Genomic DNA, 24,101 nt, shown 5'->3' with positions numbered 1-24,101 from the left:
AGTAAGTGTATAATAGTGGCTGCCTTGTCATATACAAGATCAATGCACTAATCATATTAAATTTGTTAATATCTGATATGTATTTGCTTTAAAAGCTTTGCCGATTGAAGGAAAGTCTAGTCTTTCCTTTTAAAAAGATATAGAGAGGTTTTTATCTGCAATAGAAACCCCTCGCTTCTGCAACAAAAATCCAGAATTCTGAACATGGAATATTTATGAAGAAACATATTACGATTAAATAACACATTCTTTCTCTATATAGTGCTCCCTGTGCATCTATTACTCTTAGAGCCCTGTATAGACTGTGAGTTCAGGACACACAGCAGAGAGTGAGGAGCCCCCATGGCGCTTCAACCAACCTTCATCATTAATTATATACTCTAAGTGGCATATTAGGAATCTTAGGAAGTGTCTTTGTGACACAGGCAAAAAGAATGATTGGAAAGATAAGATGCAAGATGAGAAATCACTTCTACCCCATGAAGTCAAATGATAAGAACGTTGTGATCGACTGTGTGCAAGGCCACTGTTAAATTGAGCAAAATCAAGACTGACAGAAAACTCTGGGGTTGGCAATCAGTAAGTCACATTTTGTTACATGCACAAGCGTCAGAATATATTTTATGAAACATATAGCAAAAAGGAAAAAAAGAAAAAATCAGGGACACTGTAGGTGGAAAAATACTTTAATCGTGTTTTAGAGTTAAGCTTCCCATAGTTTTAAGAAGATAAATGGCAAGTATATTAAAGTCGGTAACAGAAAAATTTTTATGATTGTAATAAAAAACACATTAAATAACTACAGATAGTATTACATGAGATATATAAATAAATCTGAATCTTCAACTCAGTTTTGAATCATGAAATTATCATCAGATTTTAAACATGGAATTAATAATTAAGATATAAGATATAATTAAGATATAAGTAGAATAAGAGCAATGATAAATCACAAGTATATCTTTAAAAATATTGTGATTCTAAATAGCTTTGCAGAAACATCTTCAGACTTAAAACCCTATAGTTTGTAATAAAAGAAAATTATTTTAGATTCTGAAATCTCTGAGAAAACATTTTTGTTCCAAAAAGCAATTTGCAGATGCATGGATCAAATAATTTTTAAGTATCATTTCACATTTATATGAAATACAGAAATAATTTATATTAGAATCATTTAACATCCTGAAGTCATATTAGTGGATGTTCCATATTTGTCTGCCAAACAAACTTTGGTATTTCTTATAATTTTTTTTGAAGTACACTCCACAACCAGTGCAGAGCACAAAGTAGGTCTCCAACTAATGACTATGAGATTAGGACCTGACCCAAGTCGTTTATTCATAATTGATACCATCTTCTTTCTCTGCTGCTTACACAACAGTGAGTAGGATCTATCCTATGCTCTTGAAGATCTCAGTTTCTTGTGAATGACAGAAGGACATCAACATAAGGTAAGACATCATTAGAGAAATTAAAGACAAAAACAATATATGTTATTGAGTGACCTAGTTTGAAAATAATTTATAGAAGTCTTAATGTATGAGAAGTGAGCCATTTACAGTGACATCAAGTGGCACCTGGGTGGCTCAGTGGTTGAGCATCTGCCTTTGGCTCAGGTTGAGATCCCAGGGTCCTAGAATCAAGTCATGAATCAGACTCCCCACAAGAAGCCTGCTTCTCCCTCTGCCTGTGTCTCTGCCTCTCTCTGTGTCTGTCATGAATAGATAAATAAAATCTTTAAAAAAAATAAAGTGGCATATAGATATATTTGGGGATAAATTTAACAACAGATTAATATGAGACTATAGAATTAAGACAATTTTGTATTGGTTAAAGGACAGATATAGAGGAAGGCAATGGAGTAGAGTCCAGAAAGAGTGCCACACATACATGGCCAATTGATTTTCAATACAGGCACCACAACACTCAATCAGCAATGTGTAATCCTTCCAACAAATAGTGTTGGAAAAATGAAATATTCATATGAAAAAAACTAGACCTCAATGCTTACCTTAAGCTATACACAAAAATTAAATGGAAATGGATGATAGATTCTAAGAACTAAATTTACAAAACTTTTAGAGAAAACACAGGGGAAACTTTTTGCTACTTTGAACATATAAAAATGTCTTATCTTATATATGGAATGCATAAATTATAAAAAGAAAAAATCATAGATTGGACTTTATCAAAATTAAATCTTCCTTTTAAAACTATGTGTGTGTGTGCATGTATGTGTATGTGTGAAGCTAGACATACAATTTGATGAAATAATTTGTGCTGACAGTTCTGAAATAACCTTTTACAACTTAATAATAAAAACAACAAAGATGACAAAGAGATTTTTAAATGGTCAAATTACTTAAAAAGATAGTACAGATACAAGATAGACAAATGGCCAATTCACAGTTGATAAAGTGTTTGTGATTATTCATCCAGGAAAAGAAAACTAAATACACAATGAAATGCCCAGTAAGAACTAAAATTAAAAAGACTAACAATACCATATGTAGGTAAGGGTGTCAATCAACTGAGATATTCATTATGCTGATGGGAATATTAAAATGGTAAAACCACTTTGGAAATTATTAAGGGGATGAGAAAAGTTCTATAATTTGATTGTGAAGTGGTTATACAGGTGTATAAATTTGTTAAAACGTTTTTACATACAGGTTTCAGTGAGTTATTTAAATATATGCAAATTACATTTAAATGAATTGATTAAAATAATCCAATGAAATTTTACACTCTCATAAGAAATTAATTATTACAAAGAATATTTCAAAACATGAGAAGACACTCTTGATATAGTGCTACATAAAATAAACAGGATAAAATATCAGGTTAAATATTTTTAAATCCATAGAGTATGAGAAAGAGAAAAAAACAAATGTAAAAAGAGTCAAATGCATTAATTCAATGTCAAATGCATTAATTCAACAAGTTAATCTTATGCTGTGTCATCTACATGGCACAACACTAGATTTTAGGTACATAGGATAAAAAATATTTCCTATTATTCTAAATTGACTAAATTCACATTTAATAACTTTCAGAAAACCTGAATTTTAAGTCTCCACTTTTATTTTGTATTTATGTATTATATTAGTAAGATCAATATTCCAGAATTGTAGGGTTACCAAAGGAGATGGCTGTTCAATGTGTCAAATCATAATGAAAACTAAAACCTTAATTTGGTGGGCAAAGCAACAGTAAAAGAAAAGCTCAAAACAGAATAGCCAGACCAGGAAATTTGGTAACAAGATTATATGCAAACATATATATTAAAATAAATAAAAATATGAATTTACAAAATGGATAATATTAGGAAGATTGTTTATGCTACAAAAAATGGTTTTTCAATTTACAAAAGAAATCATTGTAAGTCACAGTTGACGCACCTAGAACATTTTTTTGTTGTTGTTGAACCATTAAGAATGCAATCTCCCTTATTCCTCAAAATATCCCTGAAGTAGGTGGTGTTGTTTATTTTTCACATTATGAAACAGAAACTGAAAAGATCCAAGAGATGCCTTGCATTTCACAGCTAGGGAGTAGTGAAGATATTTCACCTTGCAATGCTCCATAGTGGATTCAGGGCCTTAAAACAGCTGAGATTAAAAATTCAAGATAATTGACTCATCATAGAAAAGCCAAGGAGGAAATGGGATAGAAGCTAAATTTTACCAGTATTTTCTTTCCCCTCAAAACGCACTTTGTCTCCTCCCTCTGCTCCACCCTACACACCTTTAAAAAAAAAAAAAAATCATGGGAGATGTTCTTTTTCTTTTCCATGTTTTTCCATTAAAAAATACATACAATAATAGTATTGAGTTTATCTATTTCAAATACTATACAACTAATCCCTTAAAAGTGCACAATTCAGTGTTTTAAGTACACTTACAGAGTTGTACAAACATCACTAATTCTAAAGACTTCACGGCTTCGAAAAGAAAACAACGCTCATTAGTAGTTACACTTACTCCCCTCTCCCTTCAAACACTTGGTAACACCAGTCTACTTTGTGTCTCTATGAATTTGCCAATGCTAGACATTTCACATAAATGAAATCATATAGTATGCATTTTTTGTGATGCACTTCATTTCATGCAGTATTATGTTTTCAAGTTTCTTCCATTCATTTTTATTGCCAAATAATATCCTATTTTTGGAAGGAGAGAAGATCAGATGTGTAATTATATGCCAGTTCATGGGGTTTAGCCAATGGATTGACTGGACGGTCAGAGAGATGGTAGAAACATAATTTGAAAAAAAAAAAAGAAAAGAAAAGAAACATAATTTGAAAATTGATGACAAGGAAACTTGAAGAGTTTCATGTATAGATGCCTCTGAATTTGCAAAAAAAAAAAAAAAGAAGTTATTTGTGTCCCATGAAAATGCTCATCACAAGGTGATCTCAACAAGGGAGGATTTTAATAATCAAAATAACAGAATGATGACCTGTTTTGTGGTTGTCAATCAACCTCTTTCCCCAGCCACCCGGTAATCGCCCAGCAGCCTTGTTGGCAGTGTTATAGGTTATGCATAGGCTCAGCACCATGGACTTCTACTCACTAAAGCCAATCTGACAATGGCTACCACTCAATACAAAGCAACAGACATGAGCACTGAGTTTCACATATGGCATGATTCCCTCGGTTGATAAGCCAGCTACCTGGTAGCATGTTGATTACATTGGATTGCTTCCATATTAGAAGGGGAAGTGTTCTGATCTCATTTAAGTAGACAGTCTGAATATAGATTTGCCTTCCCTGCACCCACCCAATGTTTCTGCCAAAAATATCATCCAAGGACTTCCAGAATTCCTCATCCACCATCATGGTATTCCACATAGCATTGCTTCTGATCATTATTTCACAGCAAATACAGTGAGCCTCATGGAATTTAATGGTTTTACCATGTTCTTTAGCATTCTTAAGCAGATGGTTTGCTAGGATGCTAGAATGGCCTTTTGAAGACTCAATTATAGCACCAGTTGGGTGGCAGCAACTTGCAGATTTGAAGCCAAGTTCTCCAGAAGGCTTCATATGCTCTGAATCCGTTTCCAATATTTGGAACTGTTTCTTCCATAGTCAGGATTCCTAAGTAAGGATTCACAGGTTATTTCCCCCCTGAGGACTCCCTGTGACTCTCAGTGAATTCTTGACCTGGTCAGTCAGACCTTCAGTAGTTCTTTACAAGTGTTTTGCTTTGTTTTGTTTTGTTTCCCCATCCCATTGAACCATCTGATGTGCTCACTAACTGACTTTAATAGTCACGTAACCTGTCACTTCAAAGGGCATGATGGAACCTTGAGGCACTTTTTATCTTGGGAACCATACGTGCTCATCAATTCTGTTCTGTTCTGCAATGTTAGTGATGATGCATTTTGAAAGTCAGTGCCCCTTTCTGAGTCTAAAATGTTAATAATAAAAAAAGAAAGAAAATAAGGAAATAAAGAATAAATGACAAGAATAAGAGGAAGAAAGAGAGGGTGAGAATAAAAGAAGGAAGAAGAGAGGGGAGGAAGGGAATGGCAGAGAGAAGGAGGAAGGAAGGAAAAAAGGCCCATGTTCTCAGCTTTCTTATAATAGAGCAGGTTTTCCCACCAGAGCAGGAGTTACACCCAGAGTCAGCAGATTTTGTATAACCATATCTCTCACCGCCTGTTTTATTTATTTTAGTAATTTTCTTATTCTAATGTTTGGGCTTTTTCCTCTTCCTTCTGTGTTCAAGAGCTTCCACACGTCATATTACCCTCCAAATCAAGGTAATATTCACCACCCCTTCCTTTGGACTTTATGGGAATAGTCTTTGGCGCTTATGATTTTTTGAGGGTTCATAATAAAAAACATACAGTTCCAAGCATTATTATCACTCTTTTATAAATTGTATCACAAATTATCTTTTCAAATGATTTACAACTATACTTCTGAAATTCTTTTTTTCCCGTTAAAACCTATCCAAAATGTCAGCATCACACTAAGATATTTGAGAAGATAAAGCAATATAAACTTTACATACAGAAGTCTTGAATCCATAAAATCAATAAATGAATAATATCTTTACTTGAAAAGTTTCTGTAAATATTTTTAACGTTTAATGAGTTATCAAAGTAATGTTTATTTAGATTTAATCATCACACATACAGACTCTATCTTTTTGTTTTTATATTTTGGTATATTGTTCACCCTATCGTGAAGCAAGCTGTTAATTTTACATAATTATAAAGGTAATTTTCATTTTGATATAAACAATGTATATAATGTAGTACTTTATGTAGTTATGTATGATTGTACATGATTATATAGTCATGTATGATATATACAATATATAAGCATATATAATATAAAATTTTCAGTTTATATAACATCACATTTTCAGCTTTCTTTTTTCTATTATGAATTACATTATTCTTGATCATTAAGTGACTGATAAATATCAGAAGGATTTGACATTTTCATGTTACTTAAAATCTTTTTAACAGATAATTTACTCAGAATCTGTATGAAAAATGATTTTAATTTTGCTTCCTTCTCAGTTTAAAATGATAACTAGTTTCTAATAAAAATTTGAATCGTAATAGTAACTTGAAATTTGAATTCAAAATTCAAAACTATGACAGAAATTGTTAATTACTTCCAAATCTAATCATGTACAATTGAGAATTTTAAATTTTTTATTCTACTTGCAATTAAATGGGAATCTAGCATTAAGCACCAAAACGTTGATATTTATGCCTTTAAGTATAGTTGGTAGAAAAATGTAAATAATATGTTATTGAAAAAATATATATGTAAATATCTATAACTAGAGTATGAATTTGCTTTTAAAATATGGCATTATATATTTTCAAAAAACATAGTCCAGAGGGGAATATGCATATTTCTTTAGACAAATGGTAACATAATCTTCACATTCTCAGGGCAGATGTGAAGACACATAATTTATATATTCAAAATGTGGGATTCTAAAGAAAACAAATAAGGAAAATGTCCATTTGAAAAACAGATTGGTGGGCAGTCTGGGTGGCTCGGCGGTTTAGCGCTCCCTTCAGCCCAGCGTGTGATCCTGGTGACCCAGATCGAGTCCCACGTCAGGCTTCCTGCATGAAGACTGCTTCATGCCTGTGTCTCTGCCTCTTTCTCTGTGTTTTTCATAAATAAATAAAATCTAAAAACAAAAACAAAAAACACAAAAAAAAGATTGGTGAGGAATTTAAATCGTATTCAACCTCAGATATTTTACAGAAGGTTAGATATTAATAGGAAAGGAAATTCAGGAAACTATGAGAATAATGGAGAGGGAAATATAAGGAGCCTGAGAGAAAATATTACTACATCAGGTTCATTAACATTATAAAAAATATTGAAAATATTTAAGGATTATTACAGTAATTAGAATTATTTCAAACTTCATCATTTTAATTAGTTATGTAAAAGGTTAATGTTTACTTGATAAAACTGAACTCCTAGAAGCTGACCTACCAGGAAAGAAGATGGCTCAAGCAGAGCCTCATAGAAAGCTGTCACAGTCTAGTGGTTAGGCAATCATTTCTGGTCTAGAGCAAGACTGGGGCCTGGGCCTCTGATCTTGCCAATGTAAAGCTTGTGCTTTTCCATCCACAAATACTGGACTGGAAGGATAGGACTGAAGCCAAAATTCTACCCTGTTGCATTGCTATTGTGTCCTGACCCAGATCCCACTATGAGAGGATACTTTATTACTCATGCAGCTTAAGAGATCCAAGGATCAGCATTCCTCTCCTGGAGTGTGACCATGTGCCCTGCTAGACTTCTTCTTCTTCTTCTTCTTTTTTTTTTTAAGATTTTATTTATTCATGAGAGACACACACACACAGAGAGGCTGAGACACAGGCAGAGGGTGAAGCAGGCTCCATGCAGGGAGCCCGACGCGGGCTCCTTCCCCGGGTCTCCAGGATCAGGCCCTGGGCTGAAGGCAGCACTAACCTGCCAAGCCACCCTGGCTGCCCCTTGCTAGACTTCTGAGTATGTACTAGGATATGAGGATCCACACACCTGCAGCCACTCCTATCTCTGTAAGTTTTCCCAATAACCATACTTTCAACATTCCTGGTATTTGTGCACTTGACCATTTGCTCTTGTTTGTGGTACAGTTTTCTCCACAGTCAAGTTTAAGGATAAGCTATGTCATGTTCTTTGAGAAAAACAAGAGTTTTTTGTTTGTTTTATTATTTTTTTGTTTTAGATTACTTTGGTCCCTTAGAATTACCTATACAGCCATATTATATTGTGTCTTGCTATTCCTTTTCCTCTTCATATTTATAGATATTTGTAAGGCATCTAGGCATCTAATTCTTATTTCATAAAAAATAAGAAAAGAAGCTGATAAGATTATTTGATGATATTATCCTTTATCATGGGTATACCGGTCTACTGTTAGAATATCATTATCCAAGGCAAGCTAACTCAATTACAGGTTTACACAGAGTTGAAAACCAAATTCATTTTCTTATACAATAATTAGTGATTGCTATCTGCAACATGACTACACAACTACCAATGTTAAGCATGTAGTAGGGATTTTGATTAGTTGGAGATGTCAAAAGCCTACCAGAGAATGACATCTAATTTGTGATATGACAGTTGAGTAGAAAATGAGCAAGGAGAGATGAAAAGGAATCTTACTCCAAGTAGGCAAACAGCAAGTATAAAGGACATAAAGCAAGTGGAAACATATCAGATAGAAGAGAATGAAACAGTGTTTTGATCAAAGTGGGTAAAAAAAAGTTTTGTACAATCTACAGTTGGAGAATTTGTTTGGGGCTAGGTCATGTGGCTTATAAACCAAACTGGGGAATTGTTCATTGATCCTAAGAACATTTTTAAGAACAAAAAATCATAACTGGGAGAATGATACGGTTATATGAGTTTTGAAAAAATGTCCTGACATGTTATAGAGAATTCAGATTAGATCCAGTTAGGTAGTGCTTTCAGTAATCTAAATGAGAAATAATGCTATCTTGGGCAAAGATTATGGTGGTACAGTCTGAGAAAACTGATCAGAATAAAGTCATTTACTGTGTTGCATGTGCTTGCTGATGATTGAATATGGAGGAAGTATAAGAAAGCAATTCAAGAATGGCTTAAACAGTTGGTTGGATTGTGGTACCATTCATGAAGTTTGAGAATAGTGGAAAAAGAGTAGAGTTTGATGAAAAAGATGGTGAGTTCACTTTTGAGTTCATTGATTTGGAATGCTTTGTGACATTCATCTAATAGGAGATATTTTATGGTCGGTTATACACATCAATCAGAAGCCCTGCAGAGAAGTGTGGAATGATAGTATACATCTTCCATTTATTTGCAAATAGGTTTCCCATAAATAGGCAATAGAAACATCTTCGGATCATTTAAGCAGAAGTGTGTGTTTATTGGAAGGATTTTTATTAGCTCAAGGGTTTTCAAATACCGCCACAAAATGGGCTCAGAAAACAATTAAGAGCAAAGAATGTATGGTGGCCAAATCCAAGCAAAAATCACACCACTGAGCCCATCTGGTGACATTATTGATACCCCCTCGTCTCCCACACCTCCTACTCCTTTGTGCCACAGGATATTGGATATTGCTGCAGGCATTGTGGGTACCGCTGCTGCTATTGGAACTGCAAAGGTGAAGCTGCTGTTGCTCCTGCTGCTAACATGAAAATCAATTTCTTACTGTTTGTGATGATTTGTCTTCCTAGTTGGAGATTTAAATTGCTAGGCATGTGCATCTGATTATCCAACCTAGAACATATGCTTGTGCTGGAAAAGTGCATCCTTGTGGCTTCTCTGAGTCCCAACTGGTCTCATTCAGTGGAGAATTCTTCACTCATAGGAATGGCTTTCAGACAATCAGCAAGTAATATTATGACAAATATCCAATCCAGTCAAATCCAGTCCAAGTATTATGCTACACAATAGTTTTTAAGAGATCTCTTAGGGAGACCATATAGTTAAGAAAATGAAAATACTTCCATTTAGAAATTCAGCTACTTAATTATCCCTATATAGCTGAAAATGTCTCAGAAAGATTTCATTGTGACTTTTCCTTAATTTTTGTCTCCATACATCCTTGTGTGTTTATTTGATTGGCTTAATATCCTGAGTTTACCCTCTCATTATTGCTTTTTTTTAAAATTTTATTTATTTATTTATTCATGAGAGACCAGAGAAAGAGAGAGGCAGAGACCCAGGCAGAGGGATAAGCAGGCTCCATGCAGGGAGCCAGATGTGGGACTTGATCCCAGGTCTCTAGGATCAGGCCCTGGGCTGAAGGGGGCGCTAAACTGCTGAGCCACCCGGGGTTCCCCTCATTATTGCTTTTATGCTAAAATATAGTAAGGAATTATGCATAACAACAAGCGGTTAGGCTCACCAGTCCTCTCTTTAAATGATACTCTGCATCTAAGCCTTATCACCTCGAATAAGGCAGGAAGAAAGGGATGCAATTATTGCTGGTTTAGATTGATGGTTAAAATTTAAAAAAAAAAAAAGTGACTTTAAAGGTGAATTCGTATTGAGGTGAATCACCATTTTTTGGCACAGTCTATCTGCTATAGACTAAATTGGATCCCCTCCCAAATTCAGATTTTGAAGTCCTAAGAGTACCTCCCTTCCATGTAACTGCACTGGAAATAGGGCCTTTAAGGAGATAGTTTAGGTTAATGAGGTCATAAAGGTGATGTGCTGATATAATAGTACATCAGAAGAGGAAGAAAGCAAAGCTTTCTCTTCGCAATGTGAGAACACAGTGAGCAGGCAGCCATGTGTACAAGCAGGAAAAGTGCTCTCAGAAGAAACCAAACATGCTGATACCTTGATCTTGGAATTTCCAGCTTCAAAAACTAAAAAATACATTTCTGTTGTTTAAGCATATCAGTTTATGGTATTTTTTTATGGACCCTGATAAGTCTAAAACACTATTTACCTTTTATTGATTTTGTACTTCCTGTGGTTTAAGGAAAATAATAAGACTGGCATATTCCAACCCTGATTGAATGATGGAGAGCTATCACATTATTAATTATATATGATATCATGATAATATTTGAAGAATTTTCTATGAAGCTATAGAATAAAAATGATTGTATTAAACAAGTCATATATACTTATATATAAATAAATTCATTTTTCTGAATTCTACTGCAACAACAAATTTTATACACTATTATAAGTAAACCAACGATTTATATATTAGCATTTATTAATGAGAATTTTTACTAAGACCTTGTTTCTATAAGTATATGTTGGGGCACTTGGATGGCTCAGTAGGTTAAGCATCCAACTCTTGATTCTTGCTTAGGTCATGTTCTCGGGTTTGTGAGATGGAGCCCCACATTCAGCTCAGCGTTAGGGTTAAGATTCTCTCTCTCTCCCTCCACCTCTCTCTGCCCTCTCTTCTCTCTCTCACTTTAAAAAATAAATAAATAGGGATCCCCGGGTGGCTCAGCAGTTTAGCGCCTGTCTTTGGCTCAGGGTGTGATTCTGGAGTCCCAGGATCGAGTCCCACATCAGGCTCCCTGCATAGAGCCTGCTTCTCCCTCTGCCTGCTTCTCCATCTGCCTGTGTCTCTACCTCTCCCTCTCTGTTTCTCATGAATAAATAAATAAAATCATAAATAAATAAATAAATAAATAAATAAATATTCATAATAAAATCAACCAAATGTATTAAAACTTGCTAGTATCCATGTATAAGATATGCAGTGTGATGAATATAGTAAGGGTTTATAATCTATTTATTTATTTGTTTGTTTATTTATTCATTTGAGAGAGAGAGAAAGAGTGCAAGGGAATCGAAGTAAAAGCAGAAATGAGAACATACACTGTTTGTCCTTCTCCGATTGACTTACTTCACTCAGCATAATACCCTCCAGTTCCATCCACGTTGAAGCAAATGGTGGGTATTTGTTGTTTCTAATGGCTGAGGAATATTCCATTGTATTCATAGACCACATCTTCTTTATTCATTCATCTTTTGATGGACACCGAGGTGCCTTCCACAGTTTGGCTATTGTGGACATTGCTGCTATAAACAATAAATAAATAAATAAAGATGGATACAAAGGTTAGGAAAAGAATATCTGAACTAAAAAAAAAAAAAAGAAAAAAAAGCAGAAATGAGGGAGAGAGGAAAACAGACTCTGTGCTGAGCACAGAGCCTGATGCAGGGCTTGATATAAGCACCGCGAGATCATGGCCTGAACCAAAATCAAGTCAGCTGCTAAACAACTGAGCCACCCAGGTGCCCTAAGAGTTTACATTATTTTATATTATATATCTATTTATTTGCAAATATATATTAGTCCGTTGAAAAGTTGTACATTTTTTATACTTATTTAGGAAAATGGTGACTTTCAAAAATCTATTAATTACTCAGGCTTAACAACAAATACTGCACTATTTTCTAGGAGTGAATGAGGTTTTTTTATGGACTTCTCAAAGCAAATTAAGACCTTATCAAGGGAATTTAGCAGTAATTGTTAGAAGAAAATTTACCATAAATATTAATTTATTTTATCTATGACCAAAATCTGTACCTTTCATTCCTAATCATTCCCCTCTCAGCTTTTAAATTGATTATATACTTTTCCTCCCATGTCATATAATTAAAATATAATTAAGTCTAGAAGAAATTGAGTGTATATTTTATTTAAGAAAATTTTAGAGCCTTTAATATTGTCTATATAACAATATTTATTCTAAAATATGTTTATCTTGGGGATCCCTGGGTGGCACAGCGGTTTGGCGCCTGCCTTTGGCCCAGGGCGCAATCCTGGAGACTCGGGATCAAATCCCATGTCGGGCTCCCGGTGCATGGAGCCTGCTTCTCCCTCTGCCTGTGTCTCTGCCTCTCTCTCTCTCTCTGTGACTATCATAAATAAATTTAAAAAAATTTTTTTTGAAAATATGTTTATCTTGTCCCTGAGGAATATCATCAGTTGATGCAGGAAAAGATAGAAAATTGACTTAGGACTCTATAGCACATATGTGCAAATTGATTTTAAACATCGTTATCTCAATATTATTGTACATTCATAATTATAATATTTCTAGAAATTAATTCTCTTTATAATTTTAAATAATTATTTCCTTTTACAATCTATATTAAAAGTATTTTTCCTATAATTAATAATCTCAATTGTTTAATTATATGTATTAATGTCTTAGGCGATAGTATAGGTAAAAGCATGAACTGCTACATTAGTTCCATACAATTCTTCCTGGAACTCAATTAGAATTTATCAAAAAGAAATTGACTGGACAATATTTGTGGATTTTTCTGAACTGAATATTCAGTTTTGAGTATTAAAGGAAGGCTCCTGAAAGGATACAATTTTAATGAGAAAGAGAACATGATTATATTTCAAACCTCTTTTAAATATATCTGTGTGATGATTTTAATCAATGAGTAACATCCTATGACTCTAGACACAATTTATAATATTTTCTCAATTAAATTTCAATTTTCAATAGTCCTTATTTTGCCTTATTCTCCCCTTACTAAATTGTGAAAGCCATCATCTTTTAACTATAGGAACTATATACAAATTGACGGATATTTGCAATGCATGGTGACTTTCTTGTGTTTTCTATGCACCCTTTTGGGAGAATTTCAGCTTCACACTTCCATTCTTCTTGCCATTTTTGTAGAGTGCAGTACAGTCATGTGACCTAGGTCCCACAATTCAGACCCAATTTGAGATTCAATCTTTAAAGTTGCACATTAAAAAAACAGGCATTTGGTTGAATCAATATTTTGAAAGCAATGAGAGTGAAGGTATCTGGCTTTTGAGAGCAGAAATTGACCTGAGTCAAATATTTAGCACTGTTCTGACACATTAGACAGTATACTGGAAAGCATCACAAAGAAGACCAAGAACAGATATTTATACTAAAAGAAAAGCATATTCTTACATGTAGATGAATTCAAATCATCACTCCATGTTTCTCTTACAAAAGTTTTACAAATTTCCATTTTTGGTCTAATGCAATGGGGTAATATGTGGATATTTTAATTTAGGAGTTGTTTGCTATTTCCTCCCCTAAGGAGAAAATAATATCAAAGTGCTGAATGTTCTGTTTTGTATTGTTTTCAGTCTCAACTGACTATATGGTATAAAACCAAGATGCTTTCTGTTTGTGAGAGCTAAACGTTAAATAAAATGAATTTTATAAACTTCCCTTTGAGAACCAGATCTCAGAGGACTCATTGCATAATTTTTTTACTCTAGTAAAAAAATTTTAATATAGAGAATTTTTACTCTAATTTAGAGCACTACATACAAGGGCAGTTCTCTTACATACAGAAAGTTAACAAAAGTTCTCTTGGCCAGTGCAGAGAAGGAGAGGAAAGGGGGAGCATGATACAGGATGAGTATGAATAGAGATAATTAGAAATCTCAGAGACAGAGATTTTTACTCCACTTTCCTCCTAAAATTTTGTAAGACAACTTTCAGTGGGTGTTGTCCACAGTACAGTAAAGATGACATTGTGGCATTTTAGAAAGAAAAGGATCCTGAAATAGTACCACCTTGTTTCTCATGGGCTATGTGTGTGTGATGGAGAATATCCAAATTTTCAAGAGGGAGATTGTTCTGAACCTGCTTCTGGATCCAGTGAGGCCTGGGATTATGATTATATAAGTATAAAATGGGAATTCCTCTCAATAGCATGGCCTAAGAAGGAGCATGAATGGAAATTTCTGCAGAAGCCAATCAAGACTAGATGAGAGTGATTACAGATATAGTAGTAACAGACTAGAGGATAAAAGGAAGATTAAAAATTTCAGGATCTTGGGAGCTATGGTAATGATTTTGGTGTTTATTCTAGATAAATAGGAATCCATTGCACGTTTTTAACAGAAGACTTATATATGAGAAATTTTTTAAGATTTTATTTATTTGATATAGAGAGAGAGAGAGCATGGGTGGGGGTGGGGGTGTAGAGAGAGAAAATCTCAAGCCGACTCTGCTCTGAGTGCAGAGCCTGACATAGGGCTCAATCCCACGACCATAAAAATCAAACCTGAGGTGAAACCAAGAGTCAGATGCCCAACCGACTGAGCCACGCAGGCATTCCAAGAAATGTCTATTTTAACAGGATTATAATATTTACTGTGTTAGAAAAAATGGCAATGGAGAAATCAAAACAAAGAAGATATTGTTGCAGTAAATCAGGTTAGAGATTATGGTGGCTTGACTTGGTATGTTAGCATAAAAAGGACAATTAGTCAGATGTTGGTTGTATTGTGAAGGTAGGATCAAATGATTTGTTGATTACGTGTGTATGACCTCTGAGAAAAAGAGAAAAGTTAAAGATTCCTTTAGTTTTTTCCTGACTATATTCAAGGATGGAGTGTTGTTAATTGAGTTGAGGAAGAATGTAGGTGGAACAGGTTTGAAAAGCATTGGAGTTATAAGCAGATGAATTTTGAACATGTTAAAATTAGAATAGTTATTACACTTCCAAGTGAAACTGAAAAATAGTAATTCTATAGATTCTGGAAAGTGTACAAGGGATTATCACCCTGAAAATATAAATTTGGGAGTAATCAGTACACAGATGATGTTGGATGCCGTAGAAATTAATGTATTTTCCAAGACCTTGAGTGTAGATATAAAGAAGTTAAGGGACAGGATCTTAGTGAATATCAACTTCAAGAGTTCATGATGATGAGAATAAACTAGAAAAAATAATTGAGAGGCAGAAACCAGAGATATAGAAAGGAGATCAATTACTGTTTTGTGTTGGATGCAAATATACCAACTATTTCAAAGAAGAGTATTGTGCAAAATGCTATTTATTAGTCAAAGAAGTTGTAAACCAAAAATTGACCATTGACTTAGGTTAGACAACACCTATGTTCCAACTATTAATCCTGTTTTCTTCCTACCATTCCCATCCACAGAACACAGCTACTGATTAATCACTAATCTTTTTATTCTCGCTATAGCTTTACGTTTTCTGGACTTTCATATAGTTGAAATTATAATGTACAGAGATTTCTCAGATTGGCTTATTTCACTAAATAATATGCATTTCAGGTTTATTCATGTCTTTTTTTGTGGCTCAGATAGTACACTTTTTAAAATCAGTGATAATTCTGTATTGCATGGATGCACGACAGTTTGTTTAGCCAATTACCTTTTTGAAGGATAATCTGCTTGCTTCCAATTGGAACAATTAAAAATAAAGTTGCAGGTATTTCTGTGGACATATATTTTTGACTCATTTTGGTAAATAAGAAGTGCAGTTGATGAGTCATATAAGACTGTTTACCTTTGTAAGTAACTGCTAAACTTGCTTCCAAAATGACTGTACCATTCTGCATTCCCACCAGAAATGAATGAGAGTTTCTATTGCTCCACATCCTCTAACAATTTGCTATTGTCCGTTTTTTTTTTATTTTAACCATTTATAGCAGGTATTTTGTTGTAATTTGCATTTTCCTAAGGATACATGATGTCGAGCATCTTTTTGTATGCCCAATTACCGTCTGTATATATCCATTGGTGAGGTCTCTGTTCAGATCTTATGCTCTATTTTTATAATTTTTTCTTATTGTTGAGTTTCAAGAGTTCTTTGTGTATTTTGGATATCAATCCTTCATCAGATACATGTTTTGCAAGTATTTTGTCCCAGTCTGTGGCTTATTGTTTCATTCTCTTAACAATGTCTTTTGCAGAGCAAAAGTTTTTAATTATAATTAAGTCAACTTATCTCTCTCTCTTTTTTTTTTTTTTTTTAGTTTCATGAATTGTATTTTTGATGTCACATCTAAAAGGTCGTTTCCAAACTCAAGGTTACCTGGATTTCCTTCTATTATCTTCTAGGAGCTTTATATTCTGTATTTTGCATTCAGGTCTGAGATCTGTTTCAAGTTTTTTTGTAAAAAGTATAAGGTCTGTAGATATACAATTGAGTGCCAGGTTCAGGCACAGGGATGTTATATGGGAATACCCAAGGCCATAAGTATTCATTCACTAACAAATATTTATTAAGGATCAACTCTTTGTAGAGCCCACTCGATGCTGGCAGGGACTGGAATTTCTTCTATTATCTAGCAACGCACCACCCATCAAATTCCTTCCTCTAATTCCTTCTCGCAAGCAAAGTTAAAATTTGTCCTGAACTAAATATACAACCAAAGAATACTTTGATTTGAGAATATCAGTGCAGCATATTGTTATGTTCTTTTCTTCTTTCTAGACACCTAATGGAACATTAGGTCTTAGGATGGAAGGGGTCTGGGTCCTTGAGTTGTTGTGTATCAGATTACCACATCTTCCTGCCTGCTAAACTGAACTGTGCATTAGCACAAAAAAAAAAAAAAATTGTAGTTGAACTAAAGACATTGGAGTTGTTAATTTTAGACTTCTGCCAAAAAAAAAAAAAAAAAAATTCACCCTGTCTGCTGAAACTGTTGCCTTTTAAAACTCTAAGCAAACTTCTGCCAATAAGTACAGGCAACAGGTAAAGACACGTGCTTTCAGAAGCTAGTAAGTAATGTAAGTGAAGCATGATATATGTCTTGCTGAAGAGATCTTATGCCTAAGCTAAAGACACTGGCAATTATTCAGATCTAGGTTTATTATTTTCTTCTGTGTTGTTGTTAGGATTTTGTCAATATTTGTAAGATACTTGATGTCCATGACTTTGGTTATCTTATTCAGCTTATTATTCTAAGAAGTGCTTGGATCACAGATGACGATAAATTTATTTTTCTTTCTAATAAAAGGATGATTGATGATGTGAATAGAATGTGGGATAGAGTCAAAAGTACCTTTATATTTATCAGTATACTCCCCCTATCCTCCTACTAGGACATAAAGACTGTAACTTATTTATTTTTATGTCCTTATAACATTTAGAACCTTGCTTCTTACATATAATACTATCAATAAATGATTGTTGAATAAATGCTCAATAAATATTTGTTGAATTGACTTTTAGGCTTGGGCTCCTTCCATAAATATGAAATGAATTCATTTTATATAGTCTTTTAAAATTGCTTTTGTCTGTAAATTCATATTTTCTCCTCAGAGGCAAAACTCCATGATCAATGTGAAGGATTGTTTTTCTTCCTCCTACAAGGTATGTATTTCTTCAGAATAGGAAGTACACACATTACAGAGATTTAGAGACACCAAGAGAATTAGCAATCAAATAGCTTAGTTTCTTTTATTTCTACATGGGGTGAAAGGCCTTAGGAGTTCAGGAGACACTAAAATTAATGATGCATCCTAATTAAGTAAACGTTTGGGTTCCTTTCCTGATTGAAGTACTGTACAAAATATAAGGAGAAAATGATTGAATTGCTTCATATCCATCTTTCCATGAAAATAAAAATCCTCTCACTCCTTGTCAGTCCATCTCTTGTAGTCTCATTTTGATCTCACGTTTCTTTTAATATTTTGCTAATTTTCTTCAGCTTCTGACCTTATTGTTACTGTGCTTAGTGTCTTCTCTTCATACCATCTAATTTTCATACAATCAAATGTCATGATTATCATTTCTTTTCTTAAACATCTATCAATATTTGTTACAACTAAATCAGCATGAATTGGATGCTAATATTGTGTAAGACTCTACGCTAAGTGAATAAAGCTGTGCAATATTATGTTATTAAATGGTTAGTTTATTTCTGGAGACTAGTGCTATTATCTGATTGCCCCTACCCTGGTTCCTTTTCACTCTTTATGTAACCAAGTCGAGTGAATCAACCTGGTTCTTGAGGAAATCGAGTTTCTGCCTGATGAAAGACACTGGTTTGTTCAATACCTAGAGGAATGAAATGGCCATGAAGCCAGAGTTTGCTGTTAATTCTTAAAGTTCCTAGAAAGGAAAGAACATACTACATATTTTTGAACTCTGTGCATGACTGGCTCTATTAGTTTCCTATTGCTGCTTTTATAAATTACCGCAAATATATAGCATCTTAAAACAACGCAAATTATTAACAATTCTGTAGGTCAGAAGTCTAAATTTGATCAGTAGGACTTAATTTCTTCTGAAAGCTCTAGGGAACCATCTGTTTCCTTCCCTTTTCCAGCTACTTAGGATGTCTTGCATGCATTCCTTGGCTAATGGTCCCTCATCACTCCATCTACTTCTCTCATCAGAATTCTTTCTCTGGCTCCATCCTTTTACTTTTCTCTGGTAAGGATGCTTGTGATTATTTTAGGGAAACACAACTAATCTAGGCTGCTCTCTGTGTCACAAGGTCTTTAACTTTATGAAGTTTACAAAATCTCTGTGCTATACATTGTAACCTAGTCCCACACCCTGGGAATTAGAATGTGGGTATTTGGGGAAATTTTAGTCTTATTACCACACTGAATAATCATTGAAATCCAGATAAAAGGGAGAATTATAAAGAGGTTGTATCTGATCATTTCCTTGAATGTTTCCAAAATTGTTATTTTTAGGTCACTTCAAAAATTGTGCAAGTTTATTCATGTCAGTTGATAATGCATTAATCCATATAATCACTATGCCATTGAACATATTTTGGTCACTGCACTCATGAATAGATTTTGGCAGTACAAATAATCTAGAAAGTAATCATTTTGTTAATGTAAAAAAAAAAATCTTAATTCTGATAAGCCTGACTAGTAAAATGTTATATAAACTGATAGTTTTATAATTAAACTCACAAAATTAGAAACATTTCTCTCTTCTATGAATATATTTTGCTTGCAAAAGTTGACAGATGAAGAATTTACATCTACATAGTTTGTTAATAAAAGTAACAAATAATTTGATACTTCCATTACATTTCTTCTTCCCTTCAACAAGTTAGGAAATATAACGAATAGAAACAGCTTAATTATTTCTTTTAGTAATCAATAACTGCTTTAATTTCTTCATACTTATTTCCCCTTATTTTCAAATAAACAAAATGTTTTAATTTACAGCATAGTGAGAGGATTAAATTGGTATGGTGGATAGTAAGGTATTATAAAAATAAAAATCCTGAGCAATAACAAAGGGTTGTGATTGTTTAAACATGGTTTATTTTATTTTTTTTAATTTATTTTTTATTGGTGTTCAATTTACTAACATACAGAATAACCCCCAGTGCCCGTCACCCATTCACTACCACCCCCCGCCCTCCTCCCCTTCTACCACCCCCTAGTTCGTTTCCCAGAGTTAGCAGTCTTTACGTTCTGTCTCCCTTTCTGATATTTCCCACACATTTCTTCTCCCTTCCCTTATATTCCCTTTCACTATTATTTATATTCCCCAAATGAATGAGAACATATAATGTTTGTCCTTCTCCGACTGACTGACTTCACTCAGCATAATACCCTCCAGTTCCATCCACGTTGAAGCAAATGGTGGGTATTTGTCATTTCTAATAGCTGAGTAATATTCCATTGTATACATAAACCACATCTTTTTTATCCATTCATCTTTCGTTGGACACCGAGGCTCCTTCCACAGTTTGGCTATCGTGGCCATTGCTGCTATAAACATCGGGGTGCAGGTGTCCCGGTGTTTCACTGTATCTGTATCTTTGGGGTAAATCCCCAACAGTGCAATTGCTGGGTCATAGGGCAGGTCTATTTTTAACTGTTTGAGGAACCTCCACACAGTTTTCCAGAGTGGCTGCCCCAGTTCACATTCCCACCAACAGTGTAAGAGGGTTCCCTTTTCTCTGCATCCCCTCCAACATTTGTTGTTTCCTGCCTTGTTAATTTGCCCCATTCTCACCGGTGTGAGGTGGTATCTCATTGTGGTTTTGATTTGTATTTCCCTGATGGCAAGTGATGCAGAGCATTTTCTCATATGCATGTTGGCCATGTCTATGTCTTCCTCTGTGAGATTTCTCTTCATGTCTTTTGCCCATTTCATGATTGGATTGTTTGTTTCTTTGGTGTTGAGTTTAATAAATTCTTTATAGATCTTGGAAACTAGCCCTTTATCTGATATGTCATTTGCAAATATCTCCTCCCATTCTGTAGGTTGTCTTTTAGTTTTGTTGACTGTATCCTTTGCTGTGCAAAAGCTTCTTATCTTGATGAAGTCCCAATAGTTCATTTTTGCTTTTGTTTCTTTTGCCTTCGTGGATGTATCTTGCAAGAAGTTACTGTGGCCGAGTTCAAAAAGGGTGTTGCCTGTGTTCTCCTCTAGGATTTTGATGGAATCTTGTCTCACATTTAGATCTTTCATCCATTTTGAGTTTATCTTTGTGTCTGGTGAAAGAGAGTGGTCTAGTTTCATTCTTCTGCATGTGGATGTCCAATTTTCCCAGCACCATTTATTGAAGAGACTGTCTTTCTTCCAATGGATAGTCTTTCCTCCTTTATCAAATATTAGTTGACCATAAAGTTCAGGGTCCACTTCTGGGTTCTCTATTCTGTTCCACTGATCTATGTGTCTGTTTTTGTGCCAGTACCACACTGTCTTGATGACCACAGCTTTGTAGTACAACCTGAAATCTGGCATTGTGATGCCCCCAGCTATGGTTTTCTTTTTTAAAATTCCCCTGGCTATTCAGGGTCTTTTCTGATTCCACACAAATCTTAAAATAATTTGTTCTAACTCTCTGAAGAAAGTCCATGGTATTTTGATAGGGATTGCATTAAACGTGTATATTGCCCTGGGTAACATTGACATTTTCACAATATTAATTCTGCCAATCCATGAGCATGGAATATTTTTCCATCTCTTTGTGTCTTCCTCAATTTCTTTCAGAAGTGTTCTATAGTTTTGAGGGTATAGATCCTTTACATCTTTGGTTAGGTTTATTCCTAGGTATCTTATGCTTTTGGGTGCAATTGTAAATGGGATTGACTCCTTAATTTCTCTTTCTTCAGTCTCATTGTTAGTGTATAGAAATGCCACTGATTTCTGGGCATTGATTTTGTATCCTGCCACGCTACCGAATTGCTGTATGAGTTCTAGCAATCTTGGGGTGGAGACTTTTGGGTTTTCTATGTAGAGTATCATGTCATCGGCGAAGAGGGAGAGTTTGACTTCTTCTTTGCCAATTTGAATGCCTTTAATGTCTTTTTGTTGCCTGATTGCTGAGGCTAGGACTTCCAGTACTATGTTGAACAGCAGTGGTGAGAGTGGACATCCCTGTCTTGTTCCTGATCTTAGGGGAAAGGCTCCCAGTGCTTCCCCATTGAGAATGATATTTGTTGTGGGCTTTTCATAGATGGCTTTTAAAATGTCGAGGAATGTTCCCTCTATCCCGACACTCTGAAGAGTTTTGATCAGAAATGGATGCTGTATTTTGTCAAATGCTTTCTCTGCATCTAATGAGAGGATCATATGGTTCTTGGTTTTTCTCTTGCTGATATGATGAATCACATTGATTGTTTTACGGGTGTTGAACCAGCCTTGTGTCCCAGGGATAAATCTAAACATGGTTTACTAAGGCCACAGATATGTAAAATATTCTGAAAATATTTTGAAAAATGCTGCCACTTAGTAATAGTATTTCTAAATGTTAAGTAAAAATTAAATACAGTAAGCCCTTGTAGGGATATGAAAGATGGAAGGTTCAGTTAAGTACTTAATTTCATCCATTAAATAAATACTTCTTGAGCTCCTTCTCTATGTAAGGTCTTCTACTGGATGGTGCAGATACAAAGCAAAGGAGTCGAAAATAAATATGAAAAACACAATCATGGTTTCTCCATGAAACTGATACTAGGCAACATGTTCTTTGAAATAGATTAGGCTCTAAATTCTATTGCACACTTTCGAAGATATTATTAATCACACAAGAACACTTAGAACAATACAAATGCTACTTAAATGCTTCCAGAATGCTTCTATAATCCCAGTATTTTATATATGATAGAAAAGTACAATGGGAATCCACCCAGACTTTGCAGTCATAAAAACTGATTTATAATTCTGAACCTTCTACTTAGTTTGTGACTTTGGGCAAATTAATGAAGTTCTTTGAGATTGTTGCTTCATATATGAGATGTTCATAACCAAAATGCACAGCTCATATTGAGATAATCTATTTAAGAATACAGGCCTACAGTATGTTCTTCAAAAAATTCTATGAATTGGGGCACCTGGGTGGTTCAGCTGGTTAAACGGCCAACTCTTGATTTTGGTCCAGGTCATGATCTCAGAGTTGTGAGATTATGGGAGCTCAATGTCAGACTCTGTTTGTGCTCAGTGAGGGGTCTGCTTGGGATTCCTTCCCTCTGCCCCTCCCCCCACTCATGCTACTCCCTCCCTCCTTCTCAGATAAAAATCTTAAAAAAAAATCCTATGAATTTCTCTTTAGCAATTAGAAATTTTATTCAACAATGGGTAGATTTTAAATAAGTATGGATTTTGTTTTCAATTCTCAAAACAGAAAATAACCAATATAAATTATTTTTCACATGTATTTCATCTTTTGCAATATTTCAAATTAGTGTAAAAATTTAATTTCATAAGAGCATGTTATACAGACCTAAAAATGTTCAGATTTTCTTCTATTTTTGTTAAATCCAATAATAACCCCTTTGAAATAATAGCTGCCAATATATTTCAATGTTGTATTTGTCTTTCAGGTTGTCATTTCCAAGAAAAGTATTTCATGTAATACTCAAATTTTGATCTCTGTGAAAGAATGAAAAATGGCTTCAATCACTCCAGAAAACTGAACGTTCCTAAATGACTGAAGTTTTATAGCTTTTCTCCTATTAAGAAAGCCCTTTGTTTATGGAACATGCATTTTTTTTGCATAATATTTTCATCACAATGTATTCTTAGTTTCTGCATTTACTTCATATTGTGTGTGTGTGTGGTTTTAGATGTAAGTCTAATTAACCTTCTTATTTTGAGATGATGGCTTTCTTCTTGATATAGTTCTATTTTTTATGTTGGTAGGGAATTTAAAAAATAGAACTGCAGGTGACATAATGGAGTGTGATACTGTAGGTATTGGAATGATCCACCCTTTAAGACTGAATGGGTGTGTGTGTGTGTAATAGTCTAGGGAGCAACCCAGTGAAGTAAAAACACACTGAGAATCTTTCCTGAGAAAGGAAAATTACACTAAGAAATGATCCCCTATTATTGAGGGCAAAGATAGCAGGGAGCTGGGAGTAT

At 34.3% G+C, this 24,101-nt stretch overlaps 1 long non-coding RNA gene across 1 annotated transcript; it reads left to right on the top strand.

The window, feature by feature from the left end:
- The first annotated feature begins 448 nt into the window (after positions 1 to 448).
- LOC140626611 (uncharacterized) lies at positions 449 to 23,869 on the top strand. Its single transcript, XR_012025678.1, has 4 exons — positions 449 to 579; positions 1,382 to 1,451; positions 18,072 to 18,122; positions 23,561 to 23,869. It is a non-coding gene; the product is annotated as an uncharacterized lncRNA (long non-coding RNA).
- The last annotated feature ends 232 nt before the right edge of the window (positions 23,870 to 24,101 follow it).

This window comes from Canis lupus, chromosome 38 (genome assembly GCF_048164855.1).
Source record: "Canis lupus baileyi chromosome 38, mCanLup2.hap1, whole genome shotgun sequence".
Lineage (NCBI taxonomy): Eukaryota > Metazoa > Chordata > Mammalia > Carnivora > Canidae > Canis > Canis lupus.
This window is presented reverse-complemented; position numbering and strand designations above follow the sequence as displayed.